The following is a 24,490-nucleotide window of genomic DNA, read 5'->3' as shown; positions in this document are numbered from 1 at the left end:
CAGCCCCTCACCTATACACATGTGAAACACCGCCAACAGCAAGGAACTCCCTGACATGTAGTCCGGCATGCTAATCGTATGTGCAGCCACTCACCTGAACACACGTGTAGCTCCGCCAACAGCAAGGAACTCATTGACATGTAGTCTGACATGCTAATCGTATGTGCAGCCACTCTCCTGAACACATGTGTAGCACCGCCAACAGCAAAGAACTCATTGACATGTAGTCTGACATGCTAATCGTATGTGCAGCCACTCTCCTGAACACACGTGTAGCTCCGCCAACAGCAAGGAATTCATTGACATGTAGTCTGACATGCTAATCGTATGTGCAGCCACTCTCCTGAACACATGTGTAGCACCGCCAACAGCAAAGAACTCATTGCCATGTAGTCTGACATGCTAATCGTATGTGCAGCTGCTCACCTGAACACACGTGTAGCACCGCCAACAGCAAAGAACTCATTGCCATGTAGTCTGACATGCTAATCGTATGTGCAGCTGCTCACCTGAACACACATGTAGCACCGCTAACAGCAAAGAACTCCCTGACATGTAGTCTGACATGCTAATCGTATGTGCAGCCACTCACCTGAACACACGTGTAGCACCGCCAACAGCATTGACTTGTAGTCTGAGAGTAATAAGATGATTCAGTTATAATTCAGGGTTGATAATTAAAAGCAACAAAAGTAATGTATAAATGTTATAAGTAATTATAGTAAAGTGACAAAGTAATTCTTAGAATGTAGATGCTGCTGTTCGTAACTAAATTGTATGAAACTATCTGTTGTAGGAGAGGCAAAAAATTCTGAGAAACTTGCGTTTGTATGTAATATATTCCTTTACTTTCCAGACGCAATATAATGTTAATAGAAACTATAACATGGCTGTGTGAGTCGTCCTCATACGTTTGTGTGACAGCAGAAGGAGACACACAAGAGTTTTATTATCCAACTTCAAAACAACCTTCGAGAAAATATGGTTTCTGTATTGAAACCTGTGTGTCCAATTTATGTGTCGATATATACATTGTGTTAACAGTCATGCATGGTATCATGTTGACAATAACGTCTGCACTGTCAACACCATTGTCCCGTTTACGTTATCAATGATGTATTGAGCGTGAAATCACGTGTTTGGATTGCTATGAACGTGCTAATTTTCAACCTTTTAGAAAAAAATGACTGTTTCTAGCAAACCATAGTTTGTTTATGTTTACATGTCTCATACCAGATTGATGCAAGTGGTGTTTTACTGCATTCTCAGCAATAGGACTTCTCTGGGACATTATTATTATTGTCTGACTGTTCAAAGCGGCGTTAAAATCCCTATTTATACGTTGTCGATATATTCCTCATGGTACAGCTATTAGAGAATTTGTATTGGCAACTCACATTGAAAGCTTCCCGTTAGCTTCCTCACAACTTGGTACCTATTATTTAAATATCCTTTGTATCTATGAGTTGGGTATATACAGCAGATAGTGTACAATGTACATAAACCTACCGGTGACCCGCCTAAAAGTGATATAAGATATACAGTGTATATCCTGCCTGCAGCTTCCAGCAGTATATCAACAGACAACAGTATATCAACAGACAACAGTATATCAACAGACAAGCTATGTATCTATGAGTTGGGTATATACAGCAGACACTGTACAATATACATAAACCTATCGGTGACCCAGCAGTATATCAACAGACACCAATATATCAACAGACAGCAGTATATCAACAGACAGCAGTATATTAACAGACAGCAGTATATCAACAGACATCAGTATATCAACAGACAACAGTATATCAACAGACAACAGTATACCAACGGACAGCAGTATATCAACAGACAGCAGTATATCAACAGACAAGCTGAGTAGTATATGCGTCTGCAGATTGTGACCCAGTGTTGTAACAAAAGCACGTACCTGACATGCTATTTGGGGACTGTGCGCTGTAGTGTAGAATTTCACAGGAAGCCCTTGTTATATTACTTCCTGTTAGCAGTCATAACGCGATCAACCACAACAACCGTCGGTAGATAGAATGACATAAATTTGTTATTGTTACTGTGAGGATGTAATCGGACGCTGTGTAGTGTGTATGTGTATGTGTGTGTGTGTGTGTGTGTGTGTGTGTGAGTGTGAGTGTGTGTGTGTGTGTGTGTGTGTGTGTGTGTGTGTGTGAGTGTGTGTGTGTGTTTGTGTGTGTATGTGCCAAGTCACGTTCAGCATACAGATATCTATTTCTGATCTTTTCTTTCTGCTAATTAATTATTAATTGTAAATAATCATACATGTAACTATGGGGGAGGGCGTTCTAAGTTGTGATATCATGTGCGCAATTGTTTCCATATTACTAAAATATTTTTTACCTAAACCTACCACTTCACGAAATGTCCTGTCCCCAGATTTGCCTCACATAGTGTCAATCAGCATAAGAGTTTTCTTCAGGTTTCACAAGCTGACACTATTATTAAAATACAGCCCCTAACCCTGTAATAACTTAATTTCTGAACTCTGTTCTTGGAACCAAACACATTTTAACGTTTTACACGCTCGAGCATTACATTTTTTTGCACGTGTCCCTGACGGTGCTCCGTAGTCAACAGCTCGCCTCAACGCTCCAGTTCTGTTCAATGCATGCATATGTTCAGTGATGTTACTTAGTAGCCCATTTACCATGAAGACTGACCGGGTGTGGCTGTGCAGAATAAAACTGTTTTCTCGTGGCTTTCCCACAGTTTATTCATGAAAGTCGTCAGACACATGTCGTCAGACGCTAGGCAGCACAAGTACTGTTCTCCTTACGAAATAGACAGCTACCGTTCATCGTGCTTGTGAATGTTGCGTGTAACATTGACTGCAGCTGTTCAAGTAGTAGATTAATGCAACACCTGGTGTCTAATACCAGCAAGTCTAATCAAATTTATCACTGTGAAAGTGAATGACATGACATTCTATTCAGTGCTTGATAAACACTAGTTTATCATACTGTAGTTCAATGAGAGAAACTACATATAATGTATGGACTACAAATATACACATTTTCGTTTATTGTTCGTATGAAGTCTGTATGAAGTAGTTTACAATCAAAGTAAGTGGATTTGAAAGAGAGCAGCACATACGTCATAGAGTGAGACCTGGGAATGTTTCCCTGCCTGGGTACAATGTGCGAGTCACTGATTTGTATCACGTCCCCCGCCAGTATATACCTACTCACTGATATCAGTCTTCTAAAGTTTGTCAGTGAGATCATCAATAAGAACGGCTTAATAATGTGTCAGCTGCATGCTAATGCAGACCTACAGAAGATAGGCACAACAGCTAATGTCTACCTTGTGCTTCACTGCTTGCTGCAGTGTATGAAACAGTGAACACTTATCATCCTGTTTGGAGTTCACTCAATGCCAACCACCAGTAGAGAGAATGACAGACTGTAAATGTTTTCATGAAGAGATATGGCTGTATGGGAGGGAGTGATTTAATGCCATATTCTCTGACATATATATCTGGAAATGTTATCGTGTGTCGGTTTTTGAACATCTGTTAACATTAGAGCAAACATTATAGCCCCATTGACCAGAAGAATAAGGAACATTACTCTGACACTATGGGATATAAAAGAAATACTGTTCAAAGCAGTGTTTCATCAAACTCGCTCATTCTACAGAAAGTTCTTTAACCAATGTTTATGTTGTCAGGGCCTTTCAAAAACAAGAAAATGTTACAAGGAACGAGTTGACTAATTAGGGAAAATGTCTTACCTTTAACGAATATTTCGGAAATATACCAGGCCAGTACATCATAAAAGTAGTTGGAAGTTGGTTGGTTCGTTTGTTGTTTTACGCCGCACTCAGCAATATTCCAGCTATACGACGGCGGTCTGTAAATAATCGAGTCTAGACCAGACAATCCAGGGTTTGATATCATGAGCATCGATCCACACAATCGGGATCGATGACATGCTTCAACCAAGTCAGCGAGTCTGACCACCCGATCCGTTAATCGCCTTTTACGAGAAACATAGTCGCCTTTTACGGCAAATATGAGTTGTTGAAGACCTATTCTACCCCGGATCTTCACGGGTCTTTTGGTGAATTAGTCTATGTTAAAGTCTCAGCCTAACTGTCTCGAAAGCAAATTTAACACTGTCTGATATTTGATTGTGTCTTATTTCTAAATGATGTTTAAAATAAACATGGACTGTATGTACTTGATATAGCCCAACACCAGTTGCCAATAGTAATAGTAATAGATACTTAGTTCCGTCATTAGGATCCGCTGGTAACAGAATTGTCCCTTAAAGTGCATGTGGGTTTCACCAAACTAGGAAGCTGAACTGTCACATTTCACTAAACAGACATACACACATATGATATTATTGCAATAGTGATCAAAGTGGAGTGGAACTCTCATTTAGATATTGCACCACCTGTCATATGTATCATGTCAGTGCATTGTGTAGACTCTAAGTGTGAGGTGTACACAGATAGGGTGGGAACAGGGAAATATGAGGTGCATACAGATTTACAAAGCATTACACTACTAGAGTATAGAGTATATTGAGTGCACGTCAATAACAGTAGTACAGCGGGTACGTCTCTGCCATATATAATGTTGCTTATCTCCTCTTGTAGGTTGTGAATGTAAAAAGAATTATCTGCAACTTCGTGATGCAGACACCGAGTATTTTAAATTATGCTTGGCAGGTTGATCGATTTTTCTCGACATAAGTGCATGTGTTTACACCTGTTTCACATATAGAGGCTTACAGCAAGTCATACACTTCTGTGGCGGTAGATATCAATTAGTACACACTTCCTGGTTGACAAGTTTTTACGCGTTCTATTATTCGGTCTTTCTTCGATTGCTCACGTAGCCAAACATGTTTTTGAAGAAAGATGAATGTAACTATATATATGCGATAGTAGTGAATGAGTGACTGTACACAGCGAGGTCTCGTGTCACACGTCGCCAACAATCCCTCAGTTAGGTATGTTCTCCCTGACCCACTGCATGCACCGCCAGTCAGAGACTGTCGTTGGTGTTTACGTTGAAGCTGACATTCAGAGTGGTCGTGACATACAGTGTCGATGGACTAGTTAGAAGTTAACAGGGTTTCATCATTGTGATCTAACCTCAACAATTCGACATCTAACCACTGACAACAGATGATGCATATGCATTGTCATTATGGATCTGGTATTCTCTGTTTTATTGTAGTTCGAACATTAACCTCTTTTGGGTGTGTTTCCTGAAAAGATATAATTATAACTCTAGGTTTAGTAAATTCTGTTTTAATGGCTTCAACGATACAAAAACTAATACAAGCATGTGTTTGCATCAAACTGAATAGACACTTTATTGGCAAGAATGACGAACGGTGGACATAATGTAAGCAATCACTTCATCTAGTTTTTCCTTTTACTCTGAGTACAACTGTTTTGTTAGAGGGAAGCTCGACTTTATAAATATTTTTTTCCCTTTTCTAAAATATATCCTACCTCTTCCTTACACATTAATCAGGAAAATGTAATACCATGGGTTAATGGATAAATTATAATTAATTTTCGGTATTCTCATACATCTTCAACTGTGAGTGATGTTGTTTGTGTGACTACCAAATATTCAGTATCGACTGCTGGGCTTGGTTGCCATCTGAAATGAAACAAAGTTGCAACCAAATGAGTATGCAACTAGAAGATGCGATTATCAAACACACCCAGAACTTAATAACTGGTTTACATACTTAAGGGTTTATATCCCATGATACCATATCTTCAAATATATAATTCCAGTTGTGTTTCTGTATCAAAACACATTTATACATAAAGCCGGGGTCATGGGAACATATATTCAGGGATAATGACGCCACGTGTATTGTTGTTAACATGATCTGGATCCTGGCACGCCAAAGGGACATAATCAAATTAATTGCGGCGATGTATACAACTGGTCCATTGTCAGGGGTCATTTCCAAATCGAGATATACAGAACTTGAAATCAGGAAATAGACACACAATATCAATGAATAATTAACAAATTATATTGACGCACACAATTTTAAGTTTCCAATCATAAATGGCAGAGCAATTGGTCAAATAAGGGGCAGTAGCAATTAGTAACAAAACGTATGATAAATGGCAATGCCCTCACGAATGTGCAGAATTTGTCACTAAATGTCTTTAAAAACACTCACGTGCGTCGTTCTTAAATCTGGAAACAGTAATGGTAGCTGGCAGGAAGTTGGAGTTCTCAGAAAGGTAGCCCGTCTGAACAAGCGCAACAGACGCAGGGGTGGTTGTAGAAGACCTCGAATCGCCCGCGTCTCACTCTTTTATAGGCAGAGCCGGCCTTCTGGAAACTGTCATATCACGAAGCCAATCGAACGACATAGTATGTTCTGTTTCTTTACTGCTACAATTTAGTGATCATATGGTTTACGGTTTTTGTAACACTTTATTTTAGCGCACTTTATCAAATAAAAATCACATTGTCTTTACGAATTAATGAATTACTCAGTACATTTTAAGCATAGGTTCACCCTGATATTTCACAGCTGATTGGTAGATACAGATATAAAATTGTTTCTGGGTAACAGCATCATAAGAATTCCTACTGTGAGTACAAGCAAGCTTCCGAGTGCCTGTTGCAGTCCATGCTATTATTCCAGTCCATGCAGTTCCACTGTCTGGGGAATCGGCAGCATCTGAACGGATATAAACACATGTTTAAAAACAAGTAGCCACATGGCGATTCCTGTTCGTACTTATGCAATTTCACTTTCCTATAGTACTAATATTGTTCACGCCTGAATGAATTTATTTGTAATGAAAATGTATCAGTATTGATATGACAAAATCCACATGTTTATGAATTCATTATGGCAGTGTGGCTCGTGTCAAGAGGGATCATTTTCATCTGATATCTAGACGTCAGTCTTTCATGTTTTGTCATTCTTCAGTGAAACTGTTTTGTTGCTTTTGTTTAGCTATACACGGGAAAAAAGGATATTCTACCCCCCTTAAACGTTCCCATACGAAACGTAAATATGAAATGGAATAAGAAACAACTTGGTTTTAGTATCACAGATCAATATCCATAGTGTTTCTCTTCTATGTTGCAAGTAGACACATATAGATAATAACAAAACTAGTAATTTCAAAAGCGAGATAATTAGGTTGCCTTGATCCTACTTTAGTCACAAGTATACCTAGCAGCCTATATGACCAACATGACTATAGGCTGTATTTGTGGTATAGTTGCTGTGGTATAATTTGGTGATTATATTCTCGGGTCAAACATATCACTTCCACAACCATAACCCTGTCTGTATTCGGTATGTTGTGCAGATCTTGAAGTAAACTGGACATGCTCAACCAGGAACGTCTGCATGTGTTCTCCATGTCCAAGGTTGCCATGATAAACATTATGTTCGCATTGTCGAGAGCGGTAAACCGATGGTGTCTCAGCAGAACCTAGCAATCAAATGTACATCAATCAGATTAAACCATATGCTTGACATCATGAAAAAACATATATAAATAGCATACATTCAAATAAAATCAAGCAAATATGTAATCAAGCAATGAATGCAACGAACTACTCAATTAAGTTAGAAAGCAACACAGTAGATACTCAACCAACCAACCGACCATTGAACAATAAAGTAGGAAACAAAATGAGGAATGAATGATTAATGTATGACAATGAGTCAATGTGTCTGAAAAACTTAAACAAAGAAACTACAACTATTACAACTAAAAAACATAATGATTCTGATTGGTGTACACTTACAATTTCAAGTGAAATCTGTTATTTTCATTGGAAAAATGAATATCATCAAACATATGAGTAGTATGCTAAAACCTTTGAAAAATAATAACAAGACAAATTGCAAATATGTAAGTATTGACTTAGTAAAATGCTGAGGTGTGAAAATTTTCTCGCACTCACCTTCAGACACGATCCTGACTGTAACACCTACTAAAACATTGTCACCAGTGACTGTATACTTACACTGAACATCAACACTGACTGTAACACTGTCACCAGTGTAGACTATATACTTACACTGAACATCAACACTGACTGTAGCACTGTCACTAGTGTAATTTATATACTTACACTGAACATCAACATTGACTGTAGCATTATCACCAGTGTAAACTGCATAAAGTTCATGTATACGTGGATTTGTAGAGTATTTTGGGCAACACCGCCCTCTGAGCATAACACTTTAATCAACCGATAGTATTTATCAATCAAGTCTTCTATTATCAAGCCAAAACTGAGAAATGAAGGCTTCATTTAGTCAGGAAAGATAAGTAAAAACATACAGGTACTCAAACTGCAAACGCAAGATTGTGTTATTATGGATATGGTGTTAATCTACTGGGTTTTTAAAGTAATTTAAGTGTATCTGTTCGTAGTTTACTCAAGATTATTTTATGCATATTGCATTTGCATATTGGAGAAATTCAGTTTATCTGGAGCACTGGGAGGACATGGTTGTGTACAACTGGTATTGGTGTTTCAGATCCAAGACATTTTGACAGACTTCTTAAACATGATTATTTTCTATTAAAATAGTCCTATTCTGTTGAAATCCTAAGGTTTTGAGATCATTCATTCATTATGTGTGAGAAAAAAATAGTTTGATGATAATCTTGCTGTGACATAATAAAAAATCGAAGTGATTGCCTATGATGTTTGAAGTATGGATAAGCAATACCAAGTTCTTAGAATGAGGCACACACTACAAACACTGTCTTACCTGAGATACAGGTTACATCTGTGGAGTTCGGTGTTACACACTCTGATCCCTGCCCAGTCACAGAACACTGGAAAGTCTGAGTGTGTGCATCACTTAGTGTCTTGCTTAAGCCACTTGCTGAAGAAGCCGAGTCAAGGTCAACAGTGCCATTCTGAAACATAGGACAAACAATCAGTAACGTAAAGAAGTTGAGGTAATCATAACACTGCTAACAGATGAGAGAAAGATGCAAGAGGAAGAATATCATTTCATGGGCGATGACACAAACACACACTATAATGTTGAACCAATGCCTTACATCTTCTCTCACACTTACAAAAGGCTACGAAATATATGCCGTAAGCAGGTGTGGGTAGGTAGATAAGCAAATGTTAAATGGCTCTCAGAAGGTGACAGGGTGTGTTACCTGAAGGAATTATTCAAATGTTGGTGACATTATTGTTCTTTCAGGAACATATTTTCTGGTAAATGAACAGTATTGATATACATACCAGAGAGCTTGTTATAGGCTGATGATGATCTCTTACTCAGAAAATCTGCCCCGACAATGGAATGTTTGCCTTGCTAAAAGTAGTGCTCAATTCCCTGCCATATTTAGTTGCTGAAAAATAAGAACTTATAATTCCGGTGCCATTCTGTAAAGTTGAAGAATATGCCAGTTCATTCAAAAAATAATTCACGCGTTTATCACAAATTTGTATTGATATTGCTTGATGAAAACCCATTTCGCAAACAAGATACTCGTTGCAAGTAGGATTACCTAACCACTAAAGTGAATTGTATAGGCCCACCATTTCCATTGTCGTTGCTTTTTGCAATACATAGTGCTTATAAAGTATAGACATTGACCTTCAAAGTCAATCAAAAAGCCATGATAAATATGCGCTCAGGAAGGGGTAGTTGAGTATGTAAACTCCGACAGGTACAGTAATTTAACAAGTGTCAAAACAACATTATTTGATTTTTCAAAACAATGTGTCCAATAGTTTGAGGAAAATACTGTTGACTAAAACATTCTGCTGCAGTGATTATGATGAGTTTTCTTTTCAATACTAGGAGCGTGTGGCTCAAACCATGTAGAGTTGCTAATGGTAGACTGAAAAAAGGGCATAAAACAGTCAATGACAAGGTGACATATTTATTTACAAAACAATCACAGGGGTTTGAACAAAGTGTGATTTTATCAAACGAAGGAACATTCATGTAGAATTTGCAAAAGGTCCAGAACGCTGTTGTCCTGTTATCAAAGGATTGACATGTAACGCCACTTCTGAGATATTTTCTCTGGCTTCCCATTCAAAATAGCGTAAACTTTAAAGTTCTCTGCATTCCCTGGTACCAGTGTGAACATGGCACAGATCCAGCATACACCTACAGGTTACAAACCTGTTATTACCGATTAAAAACTGCAATCCTTTGGATACAGATAATTTCCCCAAGTAACAAAATTGACTAAAATTCCATTCTATTAATCACAAATCTGTCTTTAAAAAAAACAACCCCATTAAATGTAAACTAAAAGATACCTGTTCTGACTCACTGATGTCCTCATTGTACACACAGACGAGGATTTTTTTATATTGTCTCGAAAACAAAAGTATTACCACCAAAGTAACGTAAAAGCTTCACTAAACATGGTGTGTATTAATTCCATCAAATCAGTTGTGAACCAGCAACTATATATTATCAGATTACTTCAACTCACTCTTGAAATGAACCTTAGTTGTAAGAGATATATCATATCAATACGTGTATCATGAATGCCATAGTTTGATCCATTATTAGCTATAGCTGTTTTTATTTGCCTATTGTAAGTAAATGTTTTGTGTTGGCTATCCAAATAAGTATTGCAACTTAAATAACAAGATGTTTGAATAGTTTATCTCTGGTACAATACAAGCTTCAAATGTATTTTCGTCTGGTCGTTGCATTAAAAGTAGCTTCAGTTTTCTTACAAAATAAAGGATGCTAGGGGCAAGATATGAGCAATTTCAAAGTTGTAGTTTTGGGATCAGTAGTGCGTATACCGTCACATTCATTTACTTGACGAGGCATACTGTGCATGAATCTCCCACTGGCGATTTGAGGGAGTCTATCCAACTCCTATAGCAGCACCTGACCAAGTTCTGAAAAGGCCTGGGTTCATTTCTGGCCATGGCATGCTATTGATGTTGTGCTGATGGAGGTGAGCATTGACGATTTGTGTCTGGTGACCGACACGCCTCGCAAATGGGTGTCAGTATTTCGTCTCGAAAATACTGTCTAGTGACTCTTGTTTGCAATGACGTCACCTGGACAATCTACACCAAATGAACTGCCAAATCTGAAGGAGGTCTCAGGTTGACGTTCATTTCAACGTCGCAAGACACGACCAAGCCTATCAAGGAAGTGCACAGTAAATCGGGACTCATCTGAAATATTCACACATGACCAGCGGCGATAACCCCAGTTTCGACGTTTTGTACACCATTGACGTCTGTTGTCAATATGGCGATTTGCAAGGGATGGCACAAGACGTAGACGTCCAGCATGGAGAAGGGCCGCAAGTCGTCTGATGTGTAACTTGTACTCCAGTAGCCTGATGAGAGTTTTCAGCAATTTAATTCACAGTTGGTATTGAAGAGCCTGTAATCCTATTGTTGCCCGTTGATGCCCTGAACGGACTGGATCTTCAACATTTTGGGTTTGTTGGTACCTGTTCCATTTTCTGCTAATCACAGACTGTGAAACATTGAAAGTAATGGCCGCTGCATGATAACTTCTGCCAGTTTCCAGCATACCAATAGCTTGTAGAAGCTTTGCGCGTTACAAACGCTGAATCACTAGTTGAGACATAATGAAAGAAATGAAATAAATCTCAATTTATGGTCAGCAGAATCAAGTCAAGTCAAAGATATTTATTGCATGTCAGGCCTCCGGCCCATATACAAGATAGTTACAAATCAGTAGTTTACATATTTGGATATATACTCATGTTTAACAATTTGTTTCTGGGGAAATTGCATTTTGAACATATATAGCCAGTTTTAATATGACAGCATCATCTTTTGAAGAAAGAAGAGAAATAAAAGCAGGTACAGGATAATTTGACAGATAGCGTTCTGGTATAAACTTTCTTCTTAGGTCATAATAATAAGGACAGACAAAAGTAAAATGAATTTCATTTTCTATAGCTGAATGACATAATGGGTACAGCCTCTTCGACTTTTCAGTGGACATTTTCCTTCCTTCATTTATCATGAGATCTAACAATCCGAGCCTAATTTGAATAAATGGACGTCGAAGAGTTCTTGATGGTAATGTTGCTAAGCATTTTTCTGGTTGAATAAGACTCTTAAACGTTCTGTACAAGTCATACCTTGAACTGTTTTCTAGAGTGGAATGCCATTCCTGATAAAACATATGTGTAGATTGTTCACGAAATTGTTTCAAAAAGAGTTTAACATCACCAACTGTTTAACCATACAAAGCCGTAGCCATGAGAAAACAAAATGTTTTTAATATGTGATGACCATGTCACTTTGCCCATGTCCTCTAAATGTACAAGCATATTATAAGCAAGTTTCAATAGGATTGCCATTCCTAATGGTGCACAGATATTAATCGACCTTCCTTAAAAGTGTCAAAATCCTTCGCAAATGTATGATGCTACTACCGGATGTGTTTTTGTTTTTTTACAAACATACACGTTCTTCCACAGGGTATTTGTCGTCAGCACTTATCTTTGTTTTAATATGATATCTTAACATTTCATGATCCCCGACTTTTTTTAAGAGTACATAATGAACAGCAGGGTGGTACTTCTTCGTCCTACATTTCCTATAGCCAGTTTCCAGTTTTAATCATTTAAAAATGTTTTACGAATGTGCGGATGTGCTGAAAACTGGGACATAATTTCATCAAGTATATGTTTCAGTGTGCACGAGAACAACTAACTAGGGTCAAGAATATCCATGAAAACGTCTGATTTCAAATGGACTGTAATGGTCAATTGGCCTTAGAAAAAGTCTGTCTTGTTCAAGGTGGACAGCTAGTGGGTTTGTAAGTACTGTGCGAAAATGGTCACTTCCGCAAAGGTCAAGTACTTTTTCACATTATAAATATACTGAACCGCAAAAGAAACGTCACCCCAAATAACATTGCATGAAAAGTTGTCATTTAAATATCTGAGGAATTATTGTCAAAGTTTCTCAAATCTGATATAACCTTGTCCGTAAAAATGAAATTTCATTATAAAAAAACCCAAAACAGATGACAATAAAACCGATCGCCAAAACGCATCACGGCAACGGCCATGGTAACCTGGTGCACATGAGTTTCGTGCAAATTGAAATGCACATGCGTTCCCCAACTTCTTGCCCTATAAAGATCAACCAAATCGGATAATATTCATTCGTTACTGAATTGCTACCACATGCCCTTGGACGATTGCAAGCTCGACAAACCGCCCGGCAAGTAGCCAATGCATTTCAAGACCACGTAAGGACCATATACAGGCTCAAGCAATGTTACCAGACCACCAACACTACAGATGGCCGACTTTGTATTGGAAGAGCAAGGGTCACAACTCGACGTCAGGATCATCAGATTGTGCAACAGTATCTTCAAGATCGCTTTGTTACTGCTGGGAAACTGTTCGACAGACCATGGGGACACACCAGCGACACACTAGTGCGGACACTGTGCGTCAACGATTGACGAGCAGACAGCTCCACTGTCAAAGGTCACACTGAGGACCCATTCTGCCACCACGTCATCACCAGGACGGTCTTAACTGGGCAACACAGCACCAGCATTAGCGCCACCAGCAGTGGAGATTTTGAAGAGTCCTCTTCTCAGACGAAAGCCGTTACTGTATCTCAACAGCAGATTGCAGAGAGAGAGTTAGGCGACGCAAGAGACTTCCCCCAGCAGAATGGCATCAGAACCATGCAGTGGCCTGCCCTCAGTCCCAATTCAAATCTCATTGAGCACTTTGATTCAAAGAAGGCTGAACGACGTCCGACCAAGGCTGATAACTGCAGCTGAACTGCATCAGGCGTTCCTCAGAGTGTGGGCTCAAGTGCTTATGGACTTTATCAACCGCCTCATCCATTCCATGTATCGACGTTGCATGGCAGTCATCAATGCACATGGCAGACACTTGAGATACTGACTTGTGATGCTCTTTTCTCAGAGACTAGTGTTTTGTTTCACTTTGAGAACATTTGACACTTTCATTTTATTCTTGATGATCAGTTTTGCCAAGTTTCCTCTTTTTAATATGTCTCAAAGTATGTTTACAGTGTTTGGACAAATAAGGTTTCTCATATATCTATCCATGGTGACGTTTCTTTTGCGGTTCAGTATAATTATGTGCTGGAGCCATAATTGAATGTGCAATTAGGTTCATCATAAATAAATTCGTCAATAGTTTTATTGTTAGTATCAGTACCCCATCGTGGTTTATGCCCACTGAGATCACCAATGATGATACAGGGCCTAGGGGAGTGATTTACAAAGTAAGTCGGACACCTACACCTAGACTGCATGTCTCTACAATGAATTTAATGAATTTAATTAGGATTAGAACTCATGGTGGTTCTACGTGAGCAGGACATACTACTTTGTTTGTGTATATAGAGTCACCTCCATTAACAGTGGTTCTATGGAGTTTTGAACCTCTACAGTTATAGTCTACATGAGGGTTGTTCTGGGTGGTTGTCTACAAGCTTGAACGTTTGATTGTCTTTGTGATGGTTTCAACATATACGTCAACAGTAAGTTGATCTACAACTGTTTCCGAGTTCTGTGAAGCAGATGTTGTCAAGTGTGACACTGTCAACAGCTGTTGTTTCAACAGGTTGTTCTGGTGTAGACCACGTCTTTAGCATCAACAACATTGGAGTCGATCGGGCACATACACATCCACTCTGAGATTGGAATAATTGTTTGGGTATAATACATAAATACTGTATTTGAAAAATTCTACCACCCTGTTTTACAGTGAAGCAATTGACATACGTAGCCTTTCTTCTGTAAGTTCAGTGACTATCCCACAATGAGCAATGAGACTACTTTGCTTGAGTCTTTTGTGCACTGAGACAGCAACATTGATGTTTGCAAACTGACGTCACAAATGTATTTATTGTTGTCTCCACAAAGAGACATAAGCATTCTAAACATTTCCGCGTTCAAACTGAAATGTCGGGGATATTACACCAGGCTTAACCTTGAGTGGCTCTTCCTTTGTATATTCAAATACTCTGTTACCATGGACATGTTTCTTGCTGTATCAATCTCTAAACGAATTGATCCAGAATTTGTATGAGACAATATATTTTAGACAAATCAACATGGACAAATTGATTAGTTATTTTGGCTGTAAAACTTACCTTTAACTGCAGTGTGACAGGTGGTGTCACATCTACTGAGCAGGTCACAGTGTAGACATTAGCAGCAGTCTCCACACATGATGCATTGATTGGTCCGTTTACAGCTGCAGTGAAGAAAAGACACAAGGTAAAGTTTTGCGATAATGAAGCTCATTTACTGACCATCATTTACCTCTAAGTGCTGCACTGTTTTCTATCTTATAATGTCCCCAACCACAAACTGGTCAACATGGATGGGCAGCATTCCATTCTGTATTGCTAACGTCTCTCTATCAGTCACGTTTAGCTGGTGCAGATCTTGAGGTGGATAGTGGTTCTCCCTGACACGCCTCGTTAAAAGATCTCATACGTGTCACATGGGTGCCATATCAGGGGAATATGCTGGCCATTCCATGTGAGTAACATTGTTTTGTCCCCGATGGTCAGTGACTGCGTGCACGATGAAGTCTAGCATTGTCATCATGGAAAACCGCCTGTGGGCATATTCGATGAAGACAAGAAATCACCATTGGTCTCAGAATCTCATCCCTGGAGCGAGCAGCATTCACATTCCCGTTGATGACGTACAGATTGGTTTTGTCATTAAATGAGAAGGCGGCCCACACCATGACACTACCACCATCAAAACGATTGTGCTCACGGACGTTGACGTCAGCAAAGCGTTCCCCACGCCGTCTGTAGACAAGAACACGACCGTCATTATGCTGCAGTGAAAACCGAGATTCGTCAGATAAAACAACTCCTGACCACTGTTGTCATGTCCACTGTTGGTGTTGCCGTGCCCATGCGTCTCTGGCTGCTCTATGTCGCGGAAGAAGATGCGGTCTTCCGGCTTGACGTTGGGGCCTGATGTTTCTTTTCCTCATACGGTTTCTTGTTTGGTCACTGACATTTGTTCCTGCAGCAGCCCCAAGTTGCCTTCGAAGATGGTTTGCTGTGACTGTTCTCCTCCTCAATGCTTCAACAACAACGTACTTGTCTTCTCTTCCTGTTGTCACACGGGGGCGTCCTGAGGGCGTCTATCACGTTCTGTCTGTGTTTGTAGGGATCGCTGACGTAATCTGCAAATGACGGATGGACTAACACATGACATTCGAGCAGCTTCCCGCTGTGAAACATTCTCATTTAGCCACCCAATAGCTCTGGCTCGCTCTCCAATCGTTAGGTGTCGACGTTGTGGCATGTTGAACACAGTGATGCAGTTTCATAGCAACCTGCCTTATCAACCCAAATTTCGCACAAAATTTCCTTGTGGCTCGTGCTTCATGAGAATAAGCGAGCAAATGCACGATCTCCATTTTTATGTCAGCCGTGAGGAGGAGATTACAACAAAAAGTTCCATGAAAATGAGTGCTGGTCAAAATGAACGTTGACGAGTCCAGTATGTTTCAGATTCTTTGCTCTGGTCATGAAGTCACCTGAGTAAGGGTAGTCTTCAATATCAGTACGTTAGCCGCCGATCAGGAGGCCATTTACCAAATTCAAAAGGAATCAAATTAACAGTGCTACAAAATATCAGTGTACCCTAAATTGTTCTGACGAGCATATGTATAGTTTGGAATGTGATTCAGTTTTAAGTGTGTAAATCTGAGTGTTGTAACAAGGTATGGCTGTGTTTAAGTTGAAAATAAAAAAAAGTGGGATTTAACTTATTTTGGTGTAATAAGTGATGGGTTGTTCTGGGTTGAGGCAAGGCATGTTGTATGGTAGCCTACATTGTGCAGGATATATGTACGTTGAGGTATAACTACATGCCTATATGACTTATTCCCCTCCCTTTATAGTCCGTGTCAGTACGTTAGCCGCCGATCAGGAGGCCATTTACCAAATTTAAAAGGAATCAAATGAACAGTACAAAATGTCAGTGTTTCCTACATTATTTTGACGAGCATATAAATGCTTCAGGACACATTTAGGGGAAAGGCATGCCTGATAAACATATTACAGGTATTTTATCATTAAGCTACCAAGATGAAGTAGCGATCAGTGAAGCAAACTCCAAATTAGTGAAGTGCTGTCTGTAATCTTCAAATAACGCCAATGTCACCATAATAAAGTGAAATCTTCTAAATGACCGTCCACCAAATATGAATATAATCCATATAAAACACAGGTGATATTTCAATAACAATCACAACAGTATGTACTAACTGATTAAAAAGTTAAATATGCCAAACATTGTATTATATGTTTTTTTCTGGATACCACATCCTTGCCGCATATCACATTTTATAATTATACATGCAAAATGGCTGCGCAAAGGATACACGTGACATGTTCAATGTGACTGCCATGCTTTGATCAATCATGCAAAGATTTTGCTTCATAGATTTTGTAGTTTAGGAGCAAATGGCGAAAACGTTTTAGTAAACAACAGACCCAAAGTCAGACATCAGACTATGTGCTCACTTGACTTTCAATCGAAAATGCAGCAACACTAGAAAAATGGGGGAACATGAGGGCCAAACTTTGTAGCTTGGTTAAAAATACGTATCATGTGTTTTTCCACATGGTACATATTTGCTGCATATCAGCTTTCATAAACATATGTACATGAGTCAACTTATCACAAAGAGTTCAAATTCATTATTTCAACACGACGAATGAAATTCATTGAACTTATTCACCTTTAATAGAACTTTATTGTCAATATACACCCAATCCTTCACATTAGATCAATGTGTAGTTTTCTTTCTTTTGTCAAAAGGTACCTGTCCGAAACTTCAGTGCCCATACTGTTACTGAAGCCATTGACATCCAGCATTATTTGACACTGTTGTAAGTGTGCAACATTGGTCTAACACTTTTCTGGGGAACACAATTTCTCAAGGAGCACAAAATGATTATTCAAATGGCGGGGGATCTCATGGAATATGCATTGAATGTAGTTATAAATTAAACAGACGTCATAACCTGTCATTGTGATGTTAGCACCTCCAGACCGACACAATGCATCCCATTATAAACACGTTGGAACTGGCTGAACAGCGCAGAGTGCAGATGACATTTCATACTGCATTCGCTGAGTAAATATTCAGTGTTCTTGATATATGAGAACCAAATGATCGAAGTCTAAGAAAAGATATGCATCTCTGCAGAAAAAAAATATGTCATCCTTAGACCACTGAACGTGTAACTTGCCATCGCTTGTATCTACACAATATTCTCCAAAACCACTGTGTCTAGCATTACAGTAAACTATTTTTAATGTTCTGCAATCAAATCCCCAACTGATCTATATTTTAATCTGACATGCTCATACAACTGTTCAAGTTGGATGTGCCCAGTGTCCATACAAAGAGAATGCATCATAGGTTGTTTTAAAGACTTGTTTCATTGAAATGATTTGAACAATAATTGGAACCACATATTTCACACGTACAAGAATGTGTCTTACAGGTCAACACACTGATAGATACCTTTAAAAAACTTGACTATCTTCCTTTCCGGATTATACATAGCCATGACAAAAGAATCAGAATCTGTGGATGCTTAAACAAAACTATCAATCCAGGAAAATGACACTCGCATGGCCTTCAAAGCGCCATTTCCTCACAAGCTGACATGTCACACTAGTCAAAACATACAGCGCTGCTGAACTCTTAACCAAACGGTAAAACTAAACCAAGCAACCCGAAGGAAATCTGTTTGACATGAACAGTTACTTAAATGACTGTGAACTTGTCATTACTGGGACACTGCTGCTGTGGAGCTGCCCAGATCTGATGCTGACCTGGAGACACGTATACAGGGGCATTCACTTCTGAGTGGGAGAACTCTCAACAGTTGAAACAAACAGAGCAGCTGATTAGTGATTGTATGGGTAGGTTAAATGTCAGAAAGCAGGTAAAGCTAGCTAGTTGTACAGGCTGAAGGAATGTGGCCGACTTCCAAATTGATCTAATTCCGGGTAAGAGAAAAACTTTGATGTTATAGTAACAGTACGTGTCACATAATCGCGTTTTTTTACTTAATTACCTCTGTATTAAAAAGCTCTCTTACAATCTTTGTGTTTGTAAAACTATTTTCTCAAAGACCAGCCCTAAATGCCTGTAGTAAATATTACATGGAACTTTGACAAGTGTTCAAGCTTTTGGACCCTTTTCAGCAATTATATAAATTAATACAATTATATTAACGCCGCTTTTAACAGTATTCCAGTTATTTCGTGGCGTGTCAGCTTAATGTGGGAAGAAAGCCCGAAGGGATGTAGGTCTCAGACGTTTGCCACTTCGGTGAAACCCACGAGCACGGGTATGGTGCTGACAAAAACCTAGAAACATAATCGGAACGAACCAGGATTCGAACCCACCATCATAGATTTCTAGAGTGCCAAAATGACGCAAATCTGCAAGCTAATCGCAGCGGCTTAGACGACTGGGCCACCCGTGCCCCCTAATAGTGTTTGAATGTGTAATGAGTGATTCCTGACAATTCCTGTTTCAGAACGGCAGGGGCACGTAGTACAGACCACTTTAGGAAAGTATGATTGCATACAATGGGAAAAAGGTGTGCAGCATTATATGTAAAATAAAACGGGGACACAAGGGAGCATGAAGTCATGAGGCTTACAGGAAATGATCTGGCAGGTTTATGTAGAAGGCAAACATAGTCGTCTGTAAGATGTACCATCTGTTTCTCAGTCACTGTATCGGAGAGCTTAGACAATTCCTAATGTGAGACCAATTAGTAGCAGAACAGTACGCAACCTACACCATCCTACCTCACCTAACGCAACGTCGTCAGATTGGGGTTGAAATGTTATGGTATGGTATATGGTTTTATCATGGGCTGAAGACATCTCTTATTATTAACAGCAAATTGAATAATAAAAATGATTATCGAATATTTTTTTTCACCTTGAAAATTTCACCTACGGGAAATTGACACACGAAGAAATTGAAACCTTATTCTGTTGGTAACTTTTGGAGACATCTTTTTTGTCTTAACTCATTTTATCACATGGATGAGTCATTCTGTAAATAATGAGACTGTGTACATTACACTGCATTATTCGAGTCAACAAGGATATCTGTAGTTGGATGTTGGCAGTCTGAAAAACATTTACAGTGAATGCTGCAGGACATTTATCTTCTGACAACTGCTGGAAGTGCATGATCAAATTTTGCAAGAGCAGCGCACTTCTTTCAGTAGCTCTTCGGGAGCAGCAAAGAAAGGCAACATCTGCTGGCTTGTTTTGAGATGAAGATTTTTCAATTCTATGTTCTCTCTGCTCTAATATAGTTATGGACAATTGTGAAAGCGTCCACAGTTTGCCAGTTCTTGACCTTTCTTCTCTTCAATTATGTTGAAGGGTACTGTTACTGCAAGTTTCGAAAGGTGATTTGTCATGGCTCAGCAAACTCAGATGAAGGTCTTCAATCCTTCGCAGCATTTGTCTGTTGACCTTGCTTTCTGGCCACTTCTGTATCAACTGATGACTCTTCACATGGCTTTAACAAGATCACACACAAAACAGTATCTGTTAGGAGACAGGCATGCAAAGACTTTGTGTAGCGCTTCCCTTCCACCATCGTTGGAATAGATTTGTGTGCATACACAGTTCCCTGATGCTGATGAAAGTCTCAAAAACAAATGGCAACATGCATGTCCATTGTCAACCTTGATGTTATAAGCCTTGGCATACAAAGGTTCATCAAACCTCAACTGTCCACAACATTGTCCCATGTTATGTCTCTGTTGGCTACAAACAGCATATTGCTATATACAGCCTCAGTCGACTGTGGGCTGAGTTGGATAATTGGGTTGTATAGTACTGAGGAACACATAGCATTTTCCTGCCATAAGGATTTCGGTTGATGAGACTTTCCTTCTGGATATACTGTGTTCTTCAGGAGTCTTGCATTCAATAATCCCCATACCATGTGTTGTTTCATGACCACAGAGAGTATAGTAAATGAACTCAAAGGGCCACAAATTATAATTCGTTATAACCGCAGTATGTTATAACCATATGTAAGGCACATATACAGCAAATGGACAGGACCAAAAAATAGTTCGTAAAACGTAGTAAACTGCATCTTCATTGTTATCAAAGTTTTCCGCAATCCATTGACAAAATCCATCACTTTGTGGCTGGGGTACAGCATTGACTGTCTGACTAACAGCAGCAGCTTTTTTCAAAAGCTCAGACTTGATCACAATATATGCTGAGGCCAAATGCTGAAAGAACATTCAGAGGGATCTGTGAGCGAGTTGTCTGGGGAATGAAGAGACCAATGCTAAGAAAAAGAATGATGCTTGAAGGATTACAGGGATACAATCAGAAGTCTCTGTTTTGCAAGAGATGATCCACTCTGGGGCATCACAATAATACTCTGTATATCATGATGAAGAGGAGAGGTGGTATTTGCTCTTCTTGTTTAGCTGTGTTGACTTCATTAGGTGAGGGATAGTCATCGGTAACAAATTATTGGTGGCATCTTTCAAAAGAGATCAAACTTTCTTGACTTATTTGATTTCCTCCTTATCATCATCACTATCATAGGCATCATTGAGTATCATAGATGCATGCATTTGATTGAAATGTGCACATTTCGCCAATTTTAACCCTTTGTCCATAGGCATCAGTTAGGTGTCTTTTGAGATGAATGATCTGATGGTAAGTAAGAAGATAGCGTCTCTTGAAGCGAACAGTAAACTGGACCGATTCCTGACAACCATGTGTATGAACTGTGAAAACCTTATTGTTGACTTTGTCCAGGTTATGTATAATGCTTCGACAGCTCTGATATCAATTACATACAACATACGGGACCTAGCGTTCATTGCAACTCCATCAGTCCGCCCATTGCAGATATCCAAAAGAGATAAACCTTTCTTGTCTAGGCTTACTAGGTCTGGGTGTCTCTGAACTGCCTATAGTTCAATAGTTTTGCCACACATGATACAACAGGTCTCATGATAACAGTTTGAATCCAACACGTGATACTGTGATAAACTGCTGATCACTTTTGCACATCATTCTTTGTGGCTGTGTAATTTATTTTACAATGTTTAAGGACATATATTTCCTCGTTTGAATTGAAGAGTAAGTGACGATTGTCAACCTGTCAAAAACATATTTAATAAGTTATATTGAATAAGTTATGCATATGTCATTATGTATCTATACATTTTGATTTATTTAATTAATTATATTGATTGAAATACACGTCATTAACAACTTATGTACTATATCTATATAATTCATTACACATATCTACGTGTACTGATAAATAAATTAATGACACATGCAATATAATTTTCAAAATTCACATACAATATTAAAAAAAAATCAATAATCAAATACAAATTATTAACTATCCAGCAATGAAACAAATACTGTAAACGTTAATAGCAGGTTTATAATCACCAGACGGTCATGAACATAATATGAAATCTAATTAGTTTTCACAAAAGTAGTATCTCACCAGAACTGGATGGAAATGAAGGTTGCGAATGTTTGTGGTAATTGATTTTTTAGTTGGTAAAGTTTGACACGTTGCCTCAACATGTTGTGGAAATATACTCTTCAAAAAAAAAGAAACGCAAAGCCAGATTTGTGGGAGGTAGGAAAATACATTTATTCGGGGGACCGTACAAGGTATTGAACCAAAATGTTGTGGAGAGAACACTTTGTGATTGTTGTCATCTCAGTTATCGGTAGATAGTAAAAGTCCAAGGTGAAGGTCAGCTATAATGAATTACGCGTATATCCCCCATTGGAATCGATGGCAGCGTGACATCTCCTGCCCATAGAAGAGACGAGTATGCGAATCACATCCTGGGGAATGGTAGCCCACTCGGCCCGTTGCAACTGCTGCAACGTCTGAGTATGGGGTTGCGGTCGATGTAGCCATCTTTCCAATTCATCCCAGAAGTGGTCTATCGGGTTTAAATCAAACCCTGTCAGGGGAGAACATCAATGTTATTGTTGTGTAGATAGGCTCTTGAGATCAGTGCTGTATGTGAGCTTTGTCCTGGATATGGACCAAACCTGTCTTGCAATGATGGGAGATAGCCCATAGTGTTGAGCATGCAGTTGAAACCGATCTCATAGCCTTGTGATGGGGTTGGATGCTACATTGTAAACCCTGGCTACAGCTGATCCCACAGCCTGCAACGTCATATGACGTTGTTTCGTTGCACTTCTGTTAATTATTGGCATGTTGTTGGACTGTCATGTTCCAATTGCCGCGGATGCCAGGCAATCAAAAACACTTTAATACCGCTCATAGTGCTGCTGCACGTGCAATAAGTGCGGCTCATGACCCTTTAGTTTAGTTTCGAATTTACATGAAAAATGTTGAACTTGTAACAGTTAACGACGGACGGACAACCGAATGTGTCACGACTTTCACTCGCTGGAGTTCATGTCAGTTGTACATAAACGTTTAAAACTGACGGTTGGACGACATACAATGTGGAACGACAGAGGCTCAATTCACTTTCATTCAAATCAGCTAATGACCAAAGCAATAACAACAGTGTTCTTCAATTACTTACCTGGAAAGATGACATTTGCAAAACCGGATAAAGTGTTTCCAGGACTGTCAGTTACAGCGACTCGGTACACCCCTCCATCAGCTGCTGTCAGTGGACCCTGTTTTGCAATCTCTGCTGTGCTTCCAGTTCTACTGACTCTTCCAGCGTATGCAACATTTGGTGTGAATGTGCCGGCAACATATGTTGCAATAGTATTAAAAAATGAACCTGTTCCTTGTTTTGACCATTCTATAAAGAATGGATCCGGAGTTGCAGGTGTGTAAGTCCAGTCCAGGGTCAGTGGGTTACTCAGGCTGTTGCTGCATACACTGATGTTGAGTGGGACAGAAACACTCCAGCTGTACCCTGAAACATTGAAAATAAGAAAATCAAGAAGAGTAATTTTGATGACATTAAAATCAGTGGTGATGTCATCTTTAACTAAAACATATTCGTTGAATCAAACGCACTATGATATTAATATTTATACATCTAATTTTCACAACAACGCTTTGGAACTTGAACAATGTTTCTACTACAGACAAGCGCAGATGCACCCCTATATCCCTAATGATGAATGTTCCTTTATTCAGAATAATACAAAAGTTATAAGCACTTCAAAGAATAATGACTACTTAAAAAATGGGGAAAATGAGTTCTAATCCGGCACAACTTTCAAACAAAGGTCCTAGTCACTTAAAACATCAATAACAAAGTTATAAGCACTTCCACTTTACCAAAATCACTTCCGGTTTGGCAAAACTCATGTCTAATGCAAGCCATGTTTGAACAGAATGCCTGGTGCCACATGCTACCTTAGTAACAAAGGTGTAAACATTTCCTGTCCAA

General features: G+C 39.1%; 2 protein-coding genes and 1 long non-coding RNA gene across 3 annotated transcripts in view; all 3 read right to left on the bottom strand.

Moving 5' to 3' along the window:
• Positions 1-24,490, bottom strand: part of LOC124127346 (protein turtle homolog B-like) — a 278,974-nt gene that overhangs the window by 135,042 nt on the left and 119,442 nt on the right. The window lies entirely within an intron of this gene.
• The window catches only part of LOC124119607 (mucin-5AC-like), a 198,063-nt gene that overhangs the window by 117,973 nt on the left and 55,600 nt on the right, over positions 1-24,490 (bottom strand). The gene's annotated exons all lie outside the window — the stretch shown is intronic.
• Positions 5,468-7,509, bottom strand: LOC124127786. The gene is made up of 3 exons (XR_007218554.1): positions 6,624-7,509; positions 6,204-6,368; positions 5,468-5,662 (listed from the first exon to the last, which is right to left on the bottom strand). It is a non-coding gene; the product is annotated as an uncharacterized LOC124127786 (long non-coding RNA).

Source organism: Haliotis rufescens, unplaced genomic scaffold, assembly GCF_023055435.1.
Source record: "Haliotis rufescens isolate VD_foot unplaced genomic scaffold, xgHalRufe1.0.p SCAF_53, whole genome shotgun sequence".
NCBI lineage: Eukaryota > Metazoa > Mollusca > Gastropoda > Lepetellida > Haliotidae > Haliotis > Haliotis rufescens.
This window is presented reverse-complemented; position numbering and strand designations above follow the sequence as displayed.